Raw genomic sequence first — 16,318 nt, 5'->3', positions numbered from 1 at the left:
CTCTCTATAATATAATATATCTGTACATAAGGTACTGGGGAGGGGCTGTGTGTGTGAGACAGAGGGAACCTCTCTATAATATTATATATCTGTATATAAGGTACTGGGGAGGGGACTGTGTGTGTGTGAGGCAGACAGAACCTCTCTATAATATGATATATCTGTATATAAGGTACTAGGGAGGGGCTGTGTGTTCTATATAAATATATATTTCTTTCATGTAATTGGCAAGAGTCCATGAGCTAGTGACGCATGGGATATACAATCCTACCAGGAGGGCCAAAGTTTCCCAAACCTCAAAATGCCTATAAATACACCCCTCACCACACCCTCAATTCAGTTTTACAAACTTTGCCTCCTATGGAGGTGGTGAAGTAAGTTTGTGCTAAGATTTCTACGTTGATATGCGCTTCTCAGCATTGTTGAAGCCCGATTCCTCTCAGAGTACAGCGAATATCAGAGGGATGTGAAGGGAGTATCACTTTAGTCTTTTTTTTTCTAATTGACTACTTTTCTCTTGCAAATTGCGGGCGGACTGCGGGTGCGTGAAAAATACGTACGTGACGCAACTTCGTCACTTCCGGCGTCGTAGTTGACGTCGAAGCCTGCTTGGCGCAAAACTTTTTCATTATTTTAATACCCCATTGATGTTTGCCTCTTGCCTTTTTCTCTGTCAGAGGGCTATGCTATTTGCATTTTTTCCCATTTCTGAAACTGTCATATAAGGAAATTGCTAATTTTGCTTTATATGTTGTTTTTTCTCTTACATTTTGCAAGATGTCTCAATCTGATCCTGCCTCAGAAGTATCTGCTGGAACTTTGCTGCCTGACATCGGTTCAACCAAAGCTAAGTGCATTTGTTGTAAGATTGTGGAAATTATTTCTCCGAATGTCATTTGTAATAGTTGTCATGATAAACTTTTACATGCAGATAGTGTGTCCATCAGTAATAGTACATTGCCAGTTACAGTTCCTTCAACTTCTAATGTACATGATATACCTATGAATTTTAAAGAATTTGTTACTGATTCTATTCAGAAGGCTTTGTCTGCATTTCCACCTTCTAATAAACGTAAAAGGTCTTTTAAAACTTCTCATTCAGTTGATGAAATTTCAAATGACCAACAACATAATAATTTATCCTCCTCTGATGAGGATCTATCTGATACAGAAGATCCTTCCTCAGACATTGACACTGACAAATCTACTTAATTATTTAAAATAGAGTATATGCGTTCTTTATTAAAAGAAGTGTTAATTACTTTGGATATTGAGGTAACCAGATCTCTTGACGTTAAGTCTAATAAACGTTTAAATGTTGTTTTTAAACCTCCTGTGGTTTCTCCAGGGGTTTTTCCTATTCCTGAGGCTATTTCTGATATGATTTCTAAGGAATGGAATAAGCCAGGTACTTCTTTTATTCCTTCTTCAAGGTTTAAAAAATTGTATCCTTTACCAGCAAATTCTATAGAGTTTTGGGAAAAAATCCCCAAAGTTGATGGGGCTATTTCTACTCTTGCGAAACGTACCACTATTCCTATGGAAGATAGTACTTCCTTTAAGGATCCTTTAGATAGGAAGCTTGAATCTTATCTAAGGAAAGCCTATTTATATTCAGGTCATCTTCTCAGACCTGCAATTTCTTTGGCTGATGTTGCGGCTGCATCCACTTTCTGGTTGGAGAATTTAGCGCAACTGCAATATGCTAATCATTTTATTTGTGATGCCATTTTTTATATTATCAAAATTGATGTTAGATCCATGTCTTTAGCTATTTTAGCTAGAAGAGCTTTGTGGCTTAAATCTTGGAATGCTGATATGACATCTAAGTCTAGATTACTATCTCTTTCCAAGGTAATAATTTATTTGGTTCTCAGCTGGATTCTATTATTTCAACTATTACTGGGGGAAAGGGAGTTTTTCTGCCTCAGGATAAAAAAACCTAAGGGTAAATCTAAGGCTTCTAACCGTTTTCGTTCCTTTCGTCAGAATAAGGAACAAAAATCTTATCCTTTCCCCCAAGGAATCTGTTTCCAATTGGAAGCCTTCCTCAAATTGGAATAAATCCAAGCCATTTAAGAAACCAAAGTCAGCCCCTAAATCCGCATGAAGGTGCGGCCCTCATTCCAGCTCAGCTGGTGGGGGGCAGATTAAGGTTTTTCAAGGATTTTTGGATAAATTCTGTCCAAAATCAATGGATTCAGAGCATTGTCTCTCAAGGGTATCAAATAGGATTCAGAGTAAGACCTCCTGTGAGAAGATTTTTTCTCTCACGTATCCCAGCAAATCCAGTAAAAGCTCATGCTTTCCTGAAGTGTGTTTCAGACCTGGAGTCTTCAGGGGTAATCATGCCAGTTCCTTTTCAGGAACAAGGTCTGGGGTTTTATTCAAATCTATTCATTGTTCCAAAGAAGGAAAATTCTTTCAGACCAGTTCTTGATCTGAAAATTTTGAATCGTTATGTAAGAGTACCAACTTTCAAGATGGTGACTATAAGGACTATTCTGCATTTTGTTCAGCAAGGACATTATATGTCTACAATAGACTTGCAGGATGCATACCTTTATATTCCGATTCATCCAGATCATTATCAGTTCCTGAGATTCTCTTTTCTAGACAAGCATTACCAATTTGTTGCTCTTCCATTTGGCCTAGGAACAGCTCCAATAATCTTTTCAAAGGTTCTAGGGGCCCTAATCTCTGTAATCAGAGAACAGGGTATGGCAGTGTTTCCTTATTTGGATGATATCTTGGTACATGCTCAGTCTTTACGTTCTGCAGAATCTCACACGAATCAACTAGTGTTGTTTCTTCGAAAACATGGTTGGAGGATCAATTTACCAAAAAGTTCTTTGATTCCTCAGACAAGGGTCACCTTTTTAGGTTTCCAGATAGATTCAGTGTCCATGACTCTGTCTCTAACAGACAAGAGACGCTAGAAATTGGTTGCAGCTTGTCGGCACCTTCAGTCTCAGTCATTCCCTTCAGTGGCTATGTGCATGGAAGTTTTAGGCCTCATGACTGCAGCATCGGACGCGATTCCTTTTGCTCGTTTTCACATGAGACCTCTCCAGCTTTGTATGCTAAATCAATGGTGCAGGGATTATACAAAGATATCACAATTAATATCCTTAAATCCCAATGTACGACGGGGCTTCTTTTGTTCGACCAACCTGGACTGTGATTTCTACAGATGCAAGTCTTTTGGGTTGGGGAGCTGTTTGGGGATCTCTGACTGCTCAAGGGGTTTGGAAATCTCAAGAGGCAAGATTACCAATCAATATTCTAGAACTCTGTGCAATTTTCAGAGCTCTTCAGTTTTGGCCTCTGTTGAAGAGAGAACCGTTCATTTGCTTCCAGACAGACAATATCACAACTGTGGCATATGTCAATCATCAAGGTGGGACTCACAGTCCTCAAGCCATGAAAGAACTATCTTGGATACTTGCTTGGGTGGAATCCAGCTCCTGTCTAATTTCTGCGGTGCATATCCTAGGTGTAGACAATTGGGAAGCGGATTATCTCAGTCGTCAGACTTTACATCCAGGAGAGTGGTCTCTCCATCCAGATGTGTTTTCTCAGATTGTTCAAATGTGGGGTCTTTCAGGGATAGATCTGATGGCCTCTCACCTACACAAGAAACTTCCCAGATACCTGTCCAGATCCAGGGATGTTCAGGCGGAAGCAATGGATGCGCTAACCATTCCATGGAATTATCATCCTGCATCTTCCCGCCTCTAGTTCTTCTTCCAAGAGTGATTTCCAAAATCATCATGGAACAATCGTTTGTGTTGCTGGTGGCTCCAGCATGGCCTCACAGGTTTTTTTTTTTTTTTTTTTAAATAATTTTTTTATTGAAGTTAAAGCATATAACATCAAAACAAAGACTCGCCCTAAGGCAGAAGTTACAACAGAGAGAAAAATACATTGTCTATACAAAAGCATTATTGAGAAAATAATATGCACATGCAGCAAGAAAAAATACATTTCAAGTCTGGTTATGAAGATAGACAGTATCTTTGGCGAGAAAAAAAATAGAACTTCATTTTATATTATCAGCGAATGAACTCCACATTCTAGTAAAATATTACCTAAGACCAAAATATCAGCCTGTGGAGGTTTAATATAAGTGTCAGCCACTCTTGGGCCGAGATATATAGAGGGAGGGGGATATTCAGCGGGTAAGCACCGCTATATGTATAGGTAAAGGGGGTGGGAGGACGGAGCCATATATAAGTGTAAGTAGCATAAGGTACCAGGAGTGGGTCTGAGAGAGCACAAATATAGAGACCGTAGGCCAGGCAGCTAGATTACTAAAAAGATAAATTAGATATGCCTTGGGGAATTTGTCTACTTAGGAGTAGGTACTGGGGCGCAGTGGCATCTTGACTCTAGATAGAGTAGCTAAATAGTGGCAGAAGGCTACTCTGTTGATTATAATAGCATTATGCATATAACTAAGTAGTATATCTGTTTGTAAATTATTTGGTGGGTATTATTAGGAGATAGGTATACCCCGCTACACTGGAACACATTAGAATTAGTAATAGATGCCTTGGGGAATTAGTCTACTTAAGAGTAGGTAGTGGGGCAAAGTGACATCTTAACGCTAGGTGAAGTAGCTAAATAGTGGCTAAAGGCTACTCTGCTGATTAACATAAAATATATAGCATATTTTGCCCGGAAATAAAATAGATAAAACTATGAAAGTACAAGAGATATCTCTTTGTAACACCTTATATAAGGCCTCACAGGTTTTGGTATACGGATCTTGTTCGGATGTCCAGTTGCCAACCTTGTCCACTTCCATTAAGGCCAAACCTACTGTCTCAAGGTCCATTTTTCCATCAGGATCTCAAATCATTAAATTTGAAGGTATGAAAATTGAACGCTTAGTTCTAAGTCATAGAGGTTTCTCTGACTCAGTGATTAATACTATGTTACATGCTCGTAAATCTGTGTCCAGGAAGATTTACTATTGAGTTTGGAAGACTTACATTTCATGGTGTTCTTCTCATAAATTTTCTTGGCATTCTTTTAGAATTCCTAGAATGTTACAGTTTCTTCAGGATGGTTTGGATAAAGGTTTGTCTGCAAGTTCCTTGAAGGGACAAATCTCTGCTCTTTCAGTTTTATTTCACAGAAAGATTGCTAAACTTCCTGATAGTCACTGTTTTGTACAGGCTTTAGTTAGAATTAAGCCTGTCATTAAATCAATTTCTCCTCCTTGGAGTCTCAATTTGGTTTTGAAGGCATTACAGGCTCCTCCATTTGAGCCTATGCATTCTTTGGACATTAAACTACTTTCTTGGAAAGTGTTGTTCCTTTTGGCTATCTCTTCTGCTAGAAGAGTTTCTGAGCTATCTGCTCTTTCTAGTGAATCTCCTTTTCTGATTTTTCATCAGGATAAGGCGGTTTTGCAGACTTCTTTTCAATTTTTACCTAAGGTTGTGAATTCTAACAACGTTAGTAGAGAAATTGTTGTCCCTTCCTTGTGTCCTAATCCAAAGAATTCTTTGGAAAGATCCTTACATTCTTTGGATGTGGTAAGAGCTTTGAAATATTATGTTGAAGCTACTAAAGATTTCAGAAAGACTTCTAGTCTATTCGTTTTATTTTCTGGTCCTAGGAAAGGTCAGAAAGCTTCTGCTATTTCCTTGGCTTCTTGGTTAAAGCTTTTGATTCGTCAAGCTTATTTGGAGTCAGGTAAGATCCCGCCTCAGAGAATTACAGCTCATTCTACAAGGTCAGTCTCCACTTCGTGGGCTTTTAAGAATGAAGCTTCTGTTGATCAGATTTGCAAAGCAGCAACTTGGTCTTCTTTGCATTCATTTACTAAATTCTACCGTTTTTATGTATTTGCTTCTTCAGAAGCAGTTTTTGGTAGAAAAGTTCTTCAGGCAGCTGTTTCAGTCTGATTCATCTGCTGATGTTTTAAGTTTTTCTTATCACTAAAGAATAAACTTATGCTTTGAGTTGTGGATTGTTTTTTCAGCGGAAAATGGCTGTATTTTATTTTTTATCCCTCCCTCTCTAGTGACTCTTGCGTGGAGTTCCACATCTTGGATATTTTATATCCCATACGTCACTAGCTCATGGACTCTTGCCAATTACATGAAAGAAAACATAATTTATGTAAGAACTTAATTGATAAATTAATTTCTTTCATATTGGCAAGAGTCCATGAGGCCCACCCTTTTTTTGGTGGTTATGATTTTTTGTATAAAGCACAATTATTTCCAAATTCCTTTGTTGATGCTTTTTACTCCTTTCTTTATCACCCCACTACTTGGCTATTCGTTAAACTGAATTGTGGGTGTGGTGAGGGGTGTATTTATAGGCATTTTGAGGTTTGGGAAACTTTGCCCCTCCTGGTAGGATTGTATATCCCATACGTCACTAGCTCATGGACTCTTGCCAATATGAAAGAATTGAATTTATCAGGTAAGTTCTTACATAAATTATTTTATTTACTGTAAATATTTGACATTCCAATGTTCTGCACATAGCAGAATATGTTGTATTTATACATAGATATTCCTATATATATCTGTATATATCTATAACTATATAGTATATAATTATATATATATATATATATATATATATATATATATATGAAGGGAGAGGATACTGTACAAACACCTCAGCCCTATAAAATGAGACTGGATACTAATCAAAAGTGTTAATGATAACTATTCCTCAATAGATAATGACAATAAATATGTACACTGTATCCAAGAGAAAAGGAAGTAAAATGGGATAATAATAATAATAATAATAATAATAATACACATACAGTATATATAAATAAATGGGTATTTAAATAAATGAAATTTTAGCAAAACTTATAATAATTAAAACTTAAACCTGAAAAACACAATCGGCTAGATTATGAGTTTTTGTCGGTAATGATTGCAGTGCTAACGAGCAGTTTAAGCTCACCGCTCACCTACAAACAACGCTGGTATTACAGGTTTTTTTAAACCCGGCGTTAGCCGCAGAAAAGTGAGCTGAGAGCAAAATTCAACTCCACATCTCACCTCAATACCAGCGTTGCTTACGGTAGCGGTGAGCTGGCTGAACGTGCTTGTGCACGATTTCCCCATAAGAATCAATGGGGCAGATTCGGCTGAAAAAAAACCTAACACCTGCAAAAAAGCAGCGTTCAGCTCCTAACGCAGCCCCATTGATTCCTATAGGGAAATACTTTTTATGTCTACACCTTAACACCCTAACATGAACCCTGAGTCTAAACACCCCTAATCTTACACTTATTAACCCCTAATCTGGTGCCCCGACATCGCCGACACCTACATTATATTATTAACCCCTAATCTGCCGCTCCGAAGACTGCCGCCACCTACATTATACTTATGAACCCCTAATCTGCTGCCCCCAACATCGCCGCCACCTACATTATATTTATTAACCCCTAATCTGCCGCCCCCAACTTTGCTGCAACCTAACTACACTTATTAACCCCTAATCTGCCATCCCCAACGTCGCCGCCACTGTAATAAAGTTATTAACCCCTAAACCTAAGTCTAACCCTAACACCCCCCTAACTTAAATATAATTTAAAATAATCTAAATAAAATTACTATAATTAAATAAAATATTCCTATTTAAAACTAAATACTTACCTATAAAATAAATCCTAAGCTAGCTACAATATAACTAATAGTTACATTGTATCTATCTTAGGGTTTATTTTTATTTTACATTCAAGTTTGTATTTATTTTAACTAGGTAGAATAGTTATTAAATAGTTATTAACTATTTAATAGCTACCCAGCTAAAATAAAGACAAACTTACCTGTAAAATAAAACCTAACCTAAGTTACAATTACACCTAACACTACACTATAATTAAATAAATTCCCTAAACTAACTACAATTAAATACAATTATCTAAATTTCGAAAAACAAACAAACACTAAATTACAGAAAAAAATAAAATAACCCTACTCTAAAACCCACCCAATCCCCCCTTAATAAAACCTAACACTAACCCCTTGAAGATCACCCTACCTTGAGACGTCTTCACCCAAGCTGGCAGAAGTGGTCCTCCAGACGGCCAGAAGTCTTCATCCTATCTGGGAAGAAGAGGTCCTCCAGACGGCCAGAAGTCTTCATCCAGACGGCATCTTCTATCTTCATCCATCCGGAGCGGAGCGTGTCCATCTTCAAGACATCCGACGCGGAGCATCCTCTTCTTTCCAACGACTAACACTAAATGACGGTACCTTTAAGTGACGTCATCCAAGATGGCGTCCCTTCAATTCCGATTGGCTGATAGAATTCTATCAGCCGATCGGAATTAAGGTAGAAAAAATCCTATTGGCTGATCCAATCAGCCAATAGGATTAAGCTTGCATTCTATTGGCTGTTCCAATCAGCCAATATAATGCAAGCTCAATCCTATTGACTGATTGGATCAGCCAATAGGATTTTTTCTACCTTAATTCCGATTGGCTGATAGAATTCTATCAGCCAATCGGAATTGAAGGGACGCCATCTTAAAGGTACCGTCATTTAGCGTTAGTCGTTGGAAAGAAGAGGATGCTCCGCATCGGATGTCTTGAAGATGGACCCGTTCCGCTCCGGATGGATGAAGATAGAAGATGCCGTCTGGATGAAGACTTATGGCCGTCTGGGGGACCTCTTCTTCCCAGATAGGATGAAGACTTCTGGCCATCTGGAGGACCACTTCTGCCCGGTTGGGTGAAGACGTCTCAAGGTAGGGTGATCTTCAAGGGGTTAGTGTTAGGTTTTATTAAGGGGGATTGGGTGGGTTTTAGAGTAGGGTTGGGTGTTTGGGTGGTGGGTTTTAATGTTGGGGGTATTGTATTTTTTTTTACAGGTAAAAGAGATGATTACTTTGGGGCAATACCCCGCAAAAAGCCCTTTTAAGGGCTATTTGTAATTTAGTATAGGGTAGGGATTTTTATTATTTTGGGGGGCTTTTTTTATTTTATTAGGGGGATTAGATTAGGTGTAATTAGTTTAAATTTTTTTTTAATTATTTTATTTTTTTCTGTAATTTAGTGTTTTTTTTTTTGTAATTTAGATAATTGTATTTCATTGTAGTTAGTTTAGGGAATTTATTTAATTATAGTGTAGTGTTAGGTGTAATTGTAACTTAGGTTAGGTTTTATTTTACAGGTCAATTTGTATTTATTTTAGCTAGGTAGTTATTAAATATTTAATAACTATTTAATAACTATTGTACCTAGTTAAAATAAATACAAAGTTGCCTGTAAAATAAAAATAAACCCTGAGATAGCTACAATGTAATTATTAGTTATATTGTAGCTAGCTTAGGGTTTACTTTATAGGTAAGTATTTAGTTTTAAATAGGAATAATTTAGTTAATTGTAGTAATTTTATTTAGATTATTTTAAATTATGTTTAATTTAGGGGGGTGTTAGAGTTAGGGTTAGACTTAGGTTTAGGGGTTAATACATTTAATATAGTTGCAGCGACGTTGGTGGCGGCAGATTAGGGTTTAATAAATGTAGGTAGATGTCGGCGATGTTAGGGACTGCAGATTAGGGGTTAATAAAATTTAACTAATGTTTGCGAGGCGGGAGTGCGGCGGTTTAGGGGTTAATATATCCACTGCCTTGAAAAAAACTACAGCGTAACAGAAACTTGGTCTTGAGAAACGCAGATAAGGGTGGCGCTATTGTTCTTATGAACAAGAGTTCTTACCTCACAGAGGCCAACAGGCAACTTGCGAATACATCAACCTATCGCAAACTGCCTTCAGATCCAACAAATATTTTTAAAAGTGATCTAGGGGACTTGTTGGTGGATGGCTTTGGGAATTCTACAAAGGAAAGACATTGAACTTTTAATACCTAAGTCCCCAGTCATACCAATCTTCCATCATGTCCCTAAGATTCACAAGGACACTCTCCTCCTGGTAGGCCCATTGTTTCAGGCATAGGCTCCCTTCTGGAGCCTGTGTCTGAATGGTTAGATTGTATTCTACAGCCACTTGTAGTGAACTTGTACAGTTATCTTAGGGATTCTGGTCATCTACTAGATAACTTAAAAAGCATAAAATCGAAGGACAATTTCCATTGGGTAGTTATTGATATTGAATCACTATATTCATGTATCCCTCACAATCAGGGAGTCAGAGCCATAAAATGGTTCATGGATAGAGATACTGCATACAAACAAGAAGAGAAAATATTCATCTGTGATTGCTTGGAGTTCCTACTAACCCACAACTATTTTATTTTTGATAAAGAATTTTACCTCCAACTTTGTGGAACGGCAATGGGGGCGAAATTCGCCCCTCGTATGCCAATTTATATGTGGGTTGGTGGGAACTCCAACATATTTATTCTTATCAAAACTTATTCATACATGATATTATTTTTTACAATAGATTTATCGACAATATGATTTTCATAATTGAAAATAGGGGACAAGAGGGTTTCTCACTTGCTTGTTTTTTGGAATATTTAAATACCAACACTAGCCTATTGAAATTCACTGGTGAATCCAACCCCTCTATAGTTAACTTTTTGGACTTGACATTGGAAAAAGTGGTAGATGATGGATCTATTATATCAAGCACTTATAGAAAACCCACTGCGGGCAACACCATCCTACATGCCCGATCAGCCCATCCTCCGCACCTCCTCAAATCAATTCCAAAAAGCCAATTTTTAAGACTCAAGAGAAACACCAACAGTGATGAGATTTATTCTAACCAATCTAATGATTTAAAAAATAGATTGTTAGCCAGAGGATATGACTCAAGTCTCCTGGAAAAAGCACAGCAAGATGCCAAGGTAGATTTTATCCCCAAACCAAAAAGACCTCATAACATATTTTCAGAAAACTCAGTAGTGTTTAGTACTCCATTTTCTAACCAATACAGCGAAGTAGTAAATATCTTAAAGAAACACATCCCTCTCCTTAAAAATGACCCCTTAATATCAAATTCATTGATCGACTTCAAATTTGTTTCAAGAAAGCCGGAAACATTGGGCTCCAGATTAGCTTCCAGCATGATACAAACTACTAATCCGTCTTCCTCAACTCGATTACACAGTGGCAGAAGAGGCAATTTCAAATGCCATAATTTCAACTGCAAAGCCTGTAAATCCATTATTACTGGCAACCACTTTTATTCTAATAGCACATTGAAATCATTTGAAATCCATTTCTATGCCACCTGTAGAACCAAATGGGTAGTATATGTACTTAATTGCAACCTTTGCCAACAACAGTATGTAGGCCAAACTTCCCGTGAATTTTGAGACAGAGTTAGGGAGCACCTGAGAGACGTTGAGAATTTTAATAAAAACTCAGCGGTTGCTAAACACTTCAATGGCCTGCACCTAACTGGCGTTCCCAGTTTTGGAGCGCAGATTATTGATGTAGTACATAAACCCACCAGAGGGGGAGACAGACACAAACTTCTCACAAAAAGAGTTATTCTGGATTCTGAAGTTGGAAACCAGACATCCCAAGGGTATTAATCTGGAATGGGATATTTCTTATTTCATAGATTAATGTACAAAAAACCTTTTTTTGGCATTTCCTTGCTTTGATTCATGTTTAACAACATGCACATATCAATGTTTGTCCTTTTCTTCTTCCAGATTATTGACCCCTTTATTGCTAACAGCATATTTTCTAACAACATTATTTTTTAAATAACATTATTTTCCAATATTATTCAAACTTTCAGACTGATTAATCAAACACATAATTTTATATAAACCTTGTTTTCTTACTGTCTTTACATTGTCATTATGCCTTCATCTTTATAAGTAATATATATACATATAAGTAAGTAATATATATACATATCGTCTTAGGTTTAATTGGTAGCCATGGATTTGTTTAATATATTGTAATTTAGGCATCTTTTAAATACATTGTTTAGGCAACCTATAAGACATATTAATTAACATATTTTCTATGTACCATGTGTTTTCTATCTCATAAGCCTGTTAGTATGCATACAAGGATTTTTGTACCTACAGTTTTATTACTTATATTGTTTTTTTTAAAACATTCCTCTTGTGCTGTTAGTGTTCTTTTTGGGGTGGCGTCCGATGACACCTATTACAGGTTAGTGATTGGTCAGTCATCCCTTTAAGTATACTACAGACACCTCTAGCACTTATTCCTATGACTAAGCGCCACTAGGGGGCGTGAAACGCGTCAGGATTGCTGTCCTTGCTTACCTGCATTGAGATGCAGTTTTTATTCTTACCTCAATAAAGATTTTCTATGGATTTTACTTGCCCCCGAGTGCTCAGATCTCTGCTTCTTTTGGATTCTTAATATATTTATTGAAGTGGCAGCGATGTCCGGTCGGCAGATTAGGGTTTAAAAAATGTATTTAAGTGTTTGCAATGTGGGGGGCTCGGTTTAGGGGTTAATAGGTAGTTTATGGGTGTTAGTGTACTTTTTAGCACTTTAGTTAAGAGTTTTATGTTACGGCCGGGGCGTATTTATGCATAGGCCAACAAGGCCGGTGCCTACTTCGACAGATTTGGGGGGCGGCAGTGGCACTGATATATTGTAAACAGTAAACAACTACTTTTTCACTTTCAACTTGGCAGTTTATTTTCACAGTTTTTTTTTTCTTTTTTATGCGGCGGTCACGTGATCCAGCTTTTGCCGAGGTCACGTCAAGTTTCCCTTCCGTCTGCCTTCCTGCTCACTTGCCGACCGCATATGGATGGAGGGAGCTCCCTCCCAGAGTCCCAGCACTTTTGAGGTAAGCGGCCGGCTGCTTCAGTCTGACTCTTAGTGAAAAAAGAGACAGTAGCTAGGCTAGCGGATGGACTCCTCAGACAGTACACTTGGGCAGACCGGACGGACTAGACTGTCTTCAGTTCAGAGTGTAGTGACAACGAGTAAGAGGATCGGAGCGTCAGAGGAACCAAGCAGCCTGCCGGACTCTGTGTGAGACACTGGACTGGAGAGGAGGGGGTGACCTGGCTGGGTTATTAGTACTAGCGCAAGCTTGCAAGTGGAAATGTATTTAGATTGTTTGTAAACATTTTAATAGAACAGTACTGATGTCATCCCTTTCCTTAAAACCTTCTGATGTCTTAATTGCACATAATTAACTGAATTGTATAGCTGGGAAATGGATTATTATTTGGAACGCATTTAACCTGACTGTATAGAAACGAAGGCCTAGATTTAGAGTTTGGCGGTAGCCGTCAAAATCAGCGTTAGAGGCTCCTAACGCTGGTTTTTACCGCCCGCTGGTATTTGGAGTCAGTCAGGAAAGGGTCTAACGCTTACTTTGCAGCCGCGACTTTTCCATACCGCAGATCCCCCTACGCCATTTGCGTATCCTATCTTTTCAATGGGATCTTTCTAACGCTGTTATTTAGAGTCTTGGCTGAAGTGAGCGTTAGAAATCTAACGACAAAACTCCAGCCGCAGAAAAAAGTCAGTAGTTAAGAGCTTTCTGGGCTAACGCCGGTTTATAAAGCTCTTAACTACTGTGCTCTAAAGTACACTAACACCCATAAACTACCTATGTACCCCTAAACCGAGGCCCCCCCACATCGCCGCCACTCTATTAAAAATTTTTAACCCCTAATCTGCCGCTCCGTACACCGCCGCCACCTACGTTATCCCTATGTACCCCTAATCTGCTGCCCCTAATACCGCCGACCCCTATATTATATTTATTAACCCCTAATCTGCCGCCCCCAACGTCGCCGCCACCTACCTACACTTATTAACCCCTAATCTGCCGACCGGACCGCACCGCTACTATAATAAATGTATTAACCCCTAATCCGCCTCACTCCCGCCTCAATAACCCTATAATAAATAGTATTAACCCCTAATCTGCCCTCCCTAACATCGCCGACACCTAACTTCAAGCTCACCGCTACTTAAATTTTTTAACCCCTAAAGCTTATTCTAACCCTAACACCCCCCTAAATTAAATATAATTTTTATCTAACGAAATAAATTATTCCTATTTAAAGCTAAATACTTACCTGTAAAATAAACCCTAATATAGCTACAATATAAATAATAATTATATTGTAGCTATTTTAGGATTAATATTTATTTTACAGGCAACTTTGTATTTATTTTAACCAGGTACAATAGCTATTAAATAGTTAATAACTATTTAATAGTTACCTAGTTAAAATAATTACAAAATTACCTGTAAAATAAATCCTAACCTAAGTTACAATTAAACCTAACACTACACAATCAATAAATGAATTAAATAAAATACCTACAATTATCTACAATTAAACCTAACACTACACTATCAATAAATTAATGAAATACAATACCTACAAATAAATACAATTAAATAAACTAACTAAAGTACAAAAATAAAAAAGAACTAAGTTACAAAAATAAAAAAATATTTACAAACATCAGAAAAATATTAAAACAATTTTAAACTAATTACACCTACTCTAAGCCCCCTAATAAAATAACAAAGACCCCCAAAATAAAAAAAATGCCCTACCCTATTCTAAAATTAAAATAGAAAAGCTCTTTTACCTTACCAGCCCTGAAAAGGGCCCTTTGCGGGGCATGCCCCAAAGTATTCAGCTCTTTTGCCTGTAAAAAAAAAACATACAATACCCCCCCCCCCCCAACATTACAACCCACCACCCACATACCCCTAATCTAACCCAAACCCCCCTTAAATAAACCTAACACTAAGCCCCTGAAGATCTCCCTACCATGTCTTCACCACGCCGGGTTCACCGATCGATCCAGAAGAGCTCCGATGTCTTGATCCAAGCCCAAGTGGGGGGCTGAAGATGTCCATGATCCGACTGAAGTCTTCATCCAAGCGGGAGCTGAAGAGGTCCATGATCGGGCTGAAGTCTTGATCCAAGTGGGAGCTGAAGAGGTCCATGATCGGGCTGAAGTCTTCTATCAAGCGGCATCTTCAATCTTCTTTCTTCCGGATCCATGTTCATCCCGCCGACGCGGGACATCCATCTTCACCGACGACTTCCCGCCAAATGACGGTTCCTTTAAGGGACGTCATCCAAGATGGCGTCCCTTGAATTCCGATTGGCTGATAGGATTCTATAAGCCAATCGGAATTAAGGTAAGAAAATTCTGATTGGCTGATGGAATCAGCCAATCAGAATCAAGTTCAATCCGATTGGCTGATCCGATCAGCCAATCAGATTGAGCTCGCATTCTATTGGCTGATCAGAACAGCCAATAGAATGCAAGCTCAATCTGGATGACGTCCCTTAAAGGAACCGTCATTCGTCGGGAAGTCGTCGGTGAAGATGGATGTTCCGCGTCGGCGGGATGAACATGGATCCGGAAGAAAGAAGATTGAAGATGCCGCTTGATAGAAGTCTTCAGCCGGATCATGGACTTCTTCAGTTCCCGCTTGGATGAAGACTTCAGCCGGATCATGGACATCTTCAGCCCCCGCTTGGGCTTGGATCAAGACATCGGAGGCTCTTCTGGATCGATCGGTGAACCCGGCGTTGTGAAGATAAGGTAGGAAGATCTTCAGGGGCTTAGTGTTAGGTTTATTTAAGGGGGTTTGGGTTAGATTAGGGGTATATGGGTGGTGGGTTGTAATGTTGGGGGGGGTATTGTATGCTTTTTTTTACAGGCAAAAGAGCTGAATTCTTTGGGGCATGCCCCGCAAAAGGCCCTTTTCAGGGCTGGTAAGGTAAAAGAGCTTTTCTATTTTAATTTTAGAATAGGGTAGGGCATTTTTTTATTTTGGGGTTCTTTCTTATTTTATTTGGGGGCTTAGAGTAGGTGTAATTAGTTTAACATTGTTGTAATATTTTTCTAATGTTTGTAAATATTTTTTTATTTTTTGTAACTTAGTTCTTTTTTATTTTTTTTACTTTAGTTAGTTTATTTCATTGTATTTAATTAATTTATTGATAGTGTAGTGTTAGGTTTAATTGTAGATAATTGTAGGTATTTTATTTAATTTATTTATTGATAGTGTAGTGTTAGGTTTAATTGTAACTTAGGTTAGGATTTATTTTACAGGTAATTTTGTAATTATTTTAACTAGGTAGCTATTAAATAGTTCTTAACTATTTAATAGCTATTGTACCTGGTTAAAATAATTACAAAGTTGCCTGTAAAATAAATATTAATCCTAAAATAGCTACAATATAATTATAATTTATATTGTAGCTATATTAGGGTTTATTTTACAGGTAAGTATTTAGCTTTAAATAGGAATAATTTATTTAATAAGAGTTAATTTATTTTGTTAGATTTAAATTATATTTAACTTAGGGGGGTGTTAGTGTTAGACTTAGCTTTAGGGGTTAATACATTT

The 16,318-nt window shown here is 37.8% G+C and overlaps 1 protein-coding gene across 2 annotated transcripts in view; it reads left to right on the top strand.

The window, feature by feature from the left end:
• Positions 1-16,318, top strand: part of LOC128666690 (gastrula zinc finger protein XlCGF26.1-like) — a 142,193-nt gene that overhangs the window by 12,634 nt on the left and 113,241 nt on the right. Inside the window, exon 2 of one of the 2 annotated variants that reach the window (XM_053721424.1) lies at positions 12,655-12,760. The exons of the other annotated variant lie outside the window; for it this stretch is intronic. The gene's annotated coding sequence lies outside the window, so the exon portion shown is untranslated. The remainder of the gene's footprint in view (positions 1-12,654; positions 12,761-16,318) is intronic. 2 annotated transcript variants of the gene reach the window in all.

This window comes from Bombina bombina, chromosome 7 (genome assembly GCF_027579735.1).
Source record: "Bombina bombina isolate aBomBom1 chromosome 7, aBomBom1.pri, whole genome shotgun sequence".
Taxonomy (NCBI): Eukaryota; Metazoa; Chordata; class Amphibia; order Anura; family Bombinatoridae; genus Bombina; species Bombina bombina.
Note: the sequence above shows the minus strand (reverse complement) of the source record. Positions and strands in the feature narration are given on the sequence as shown.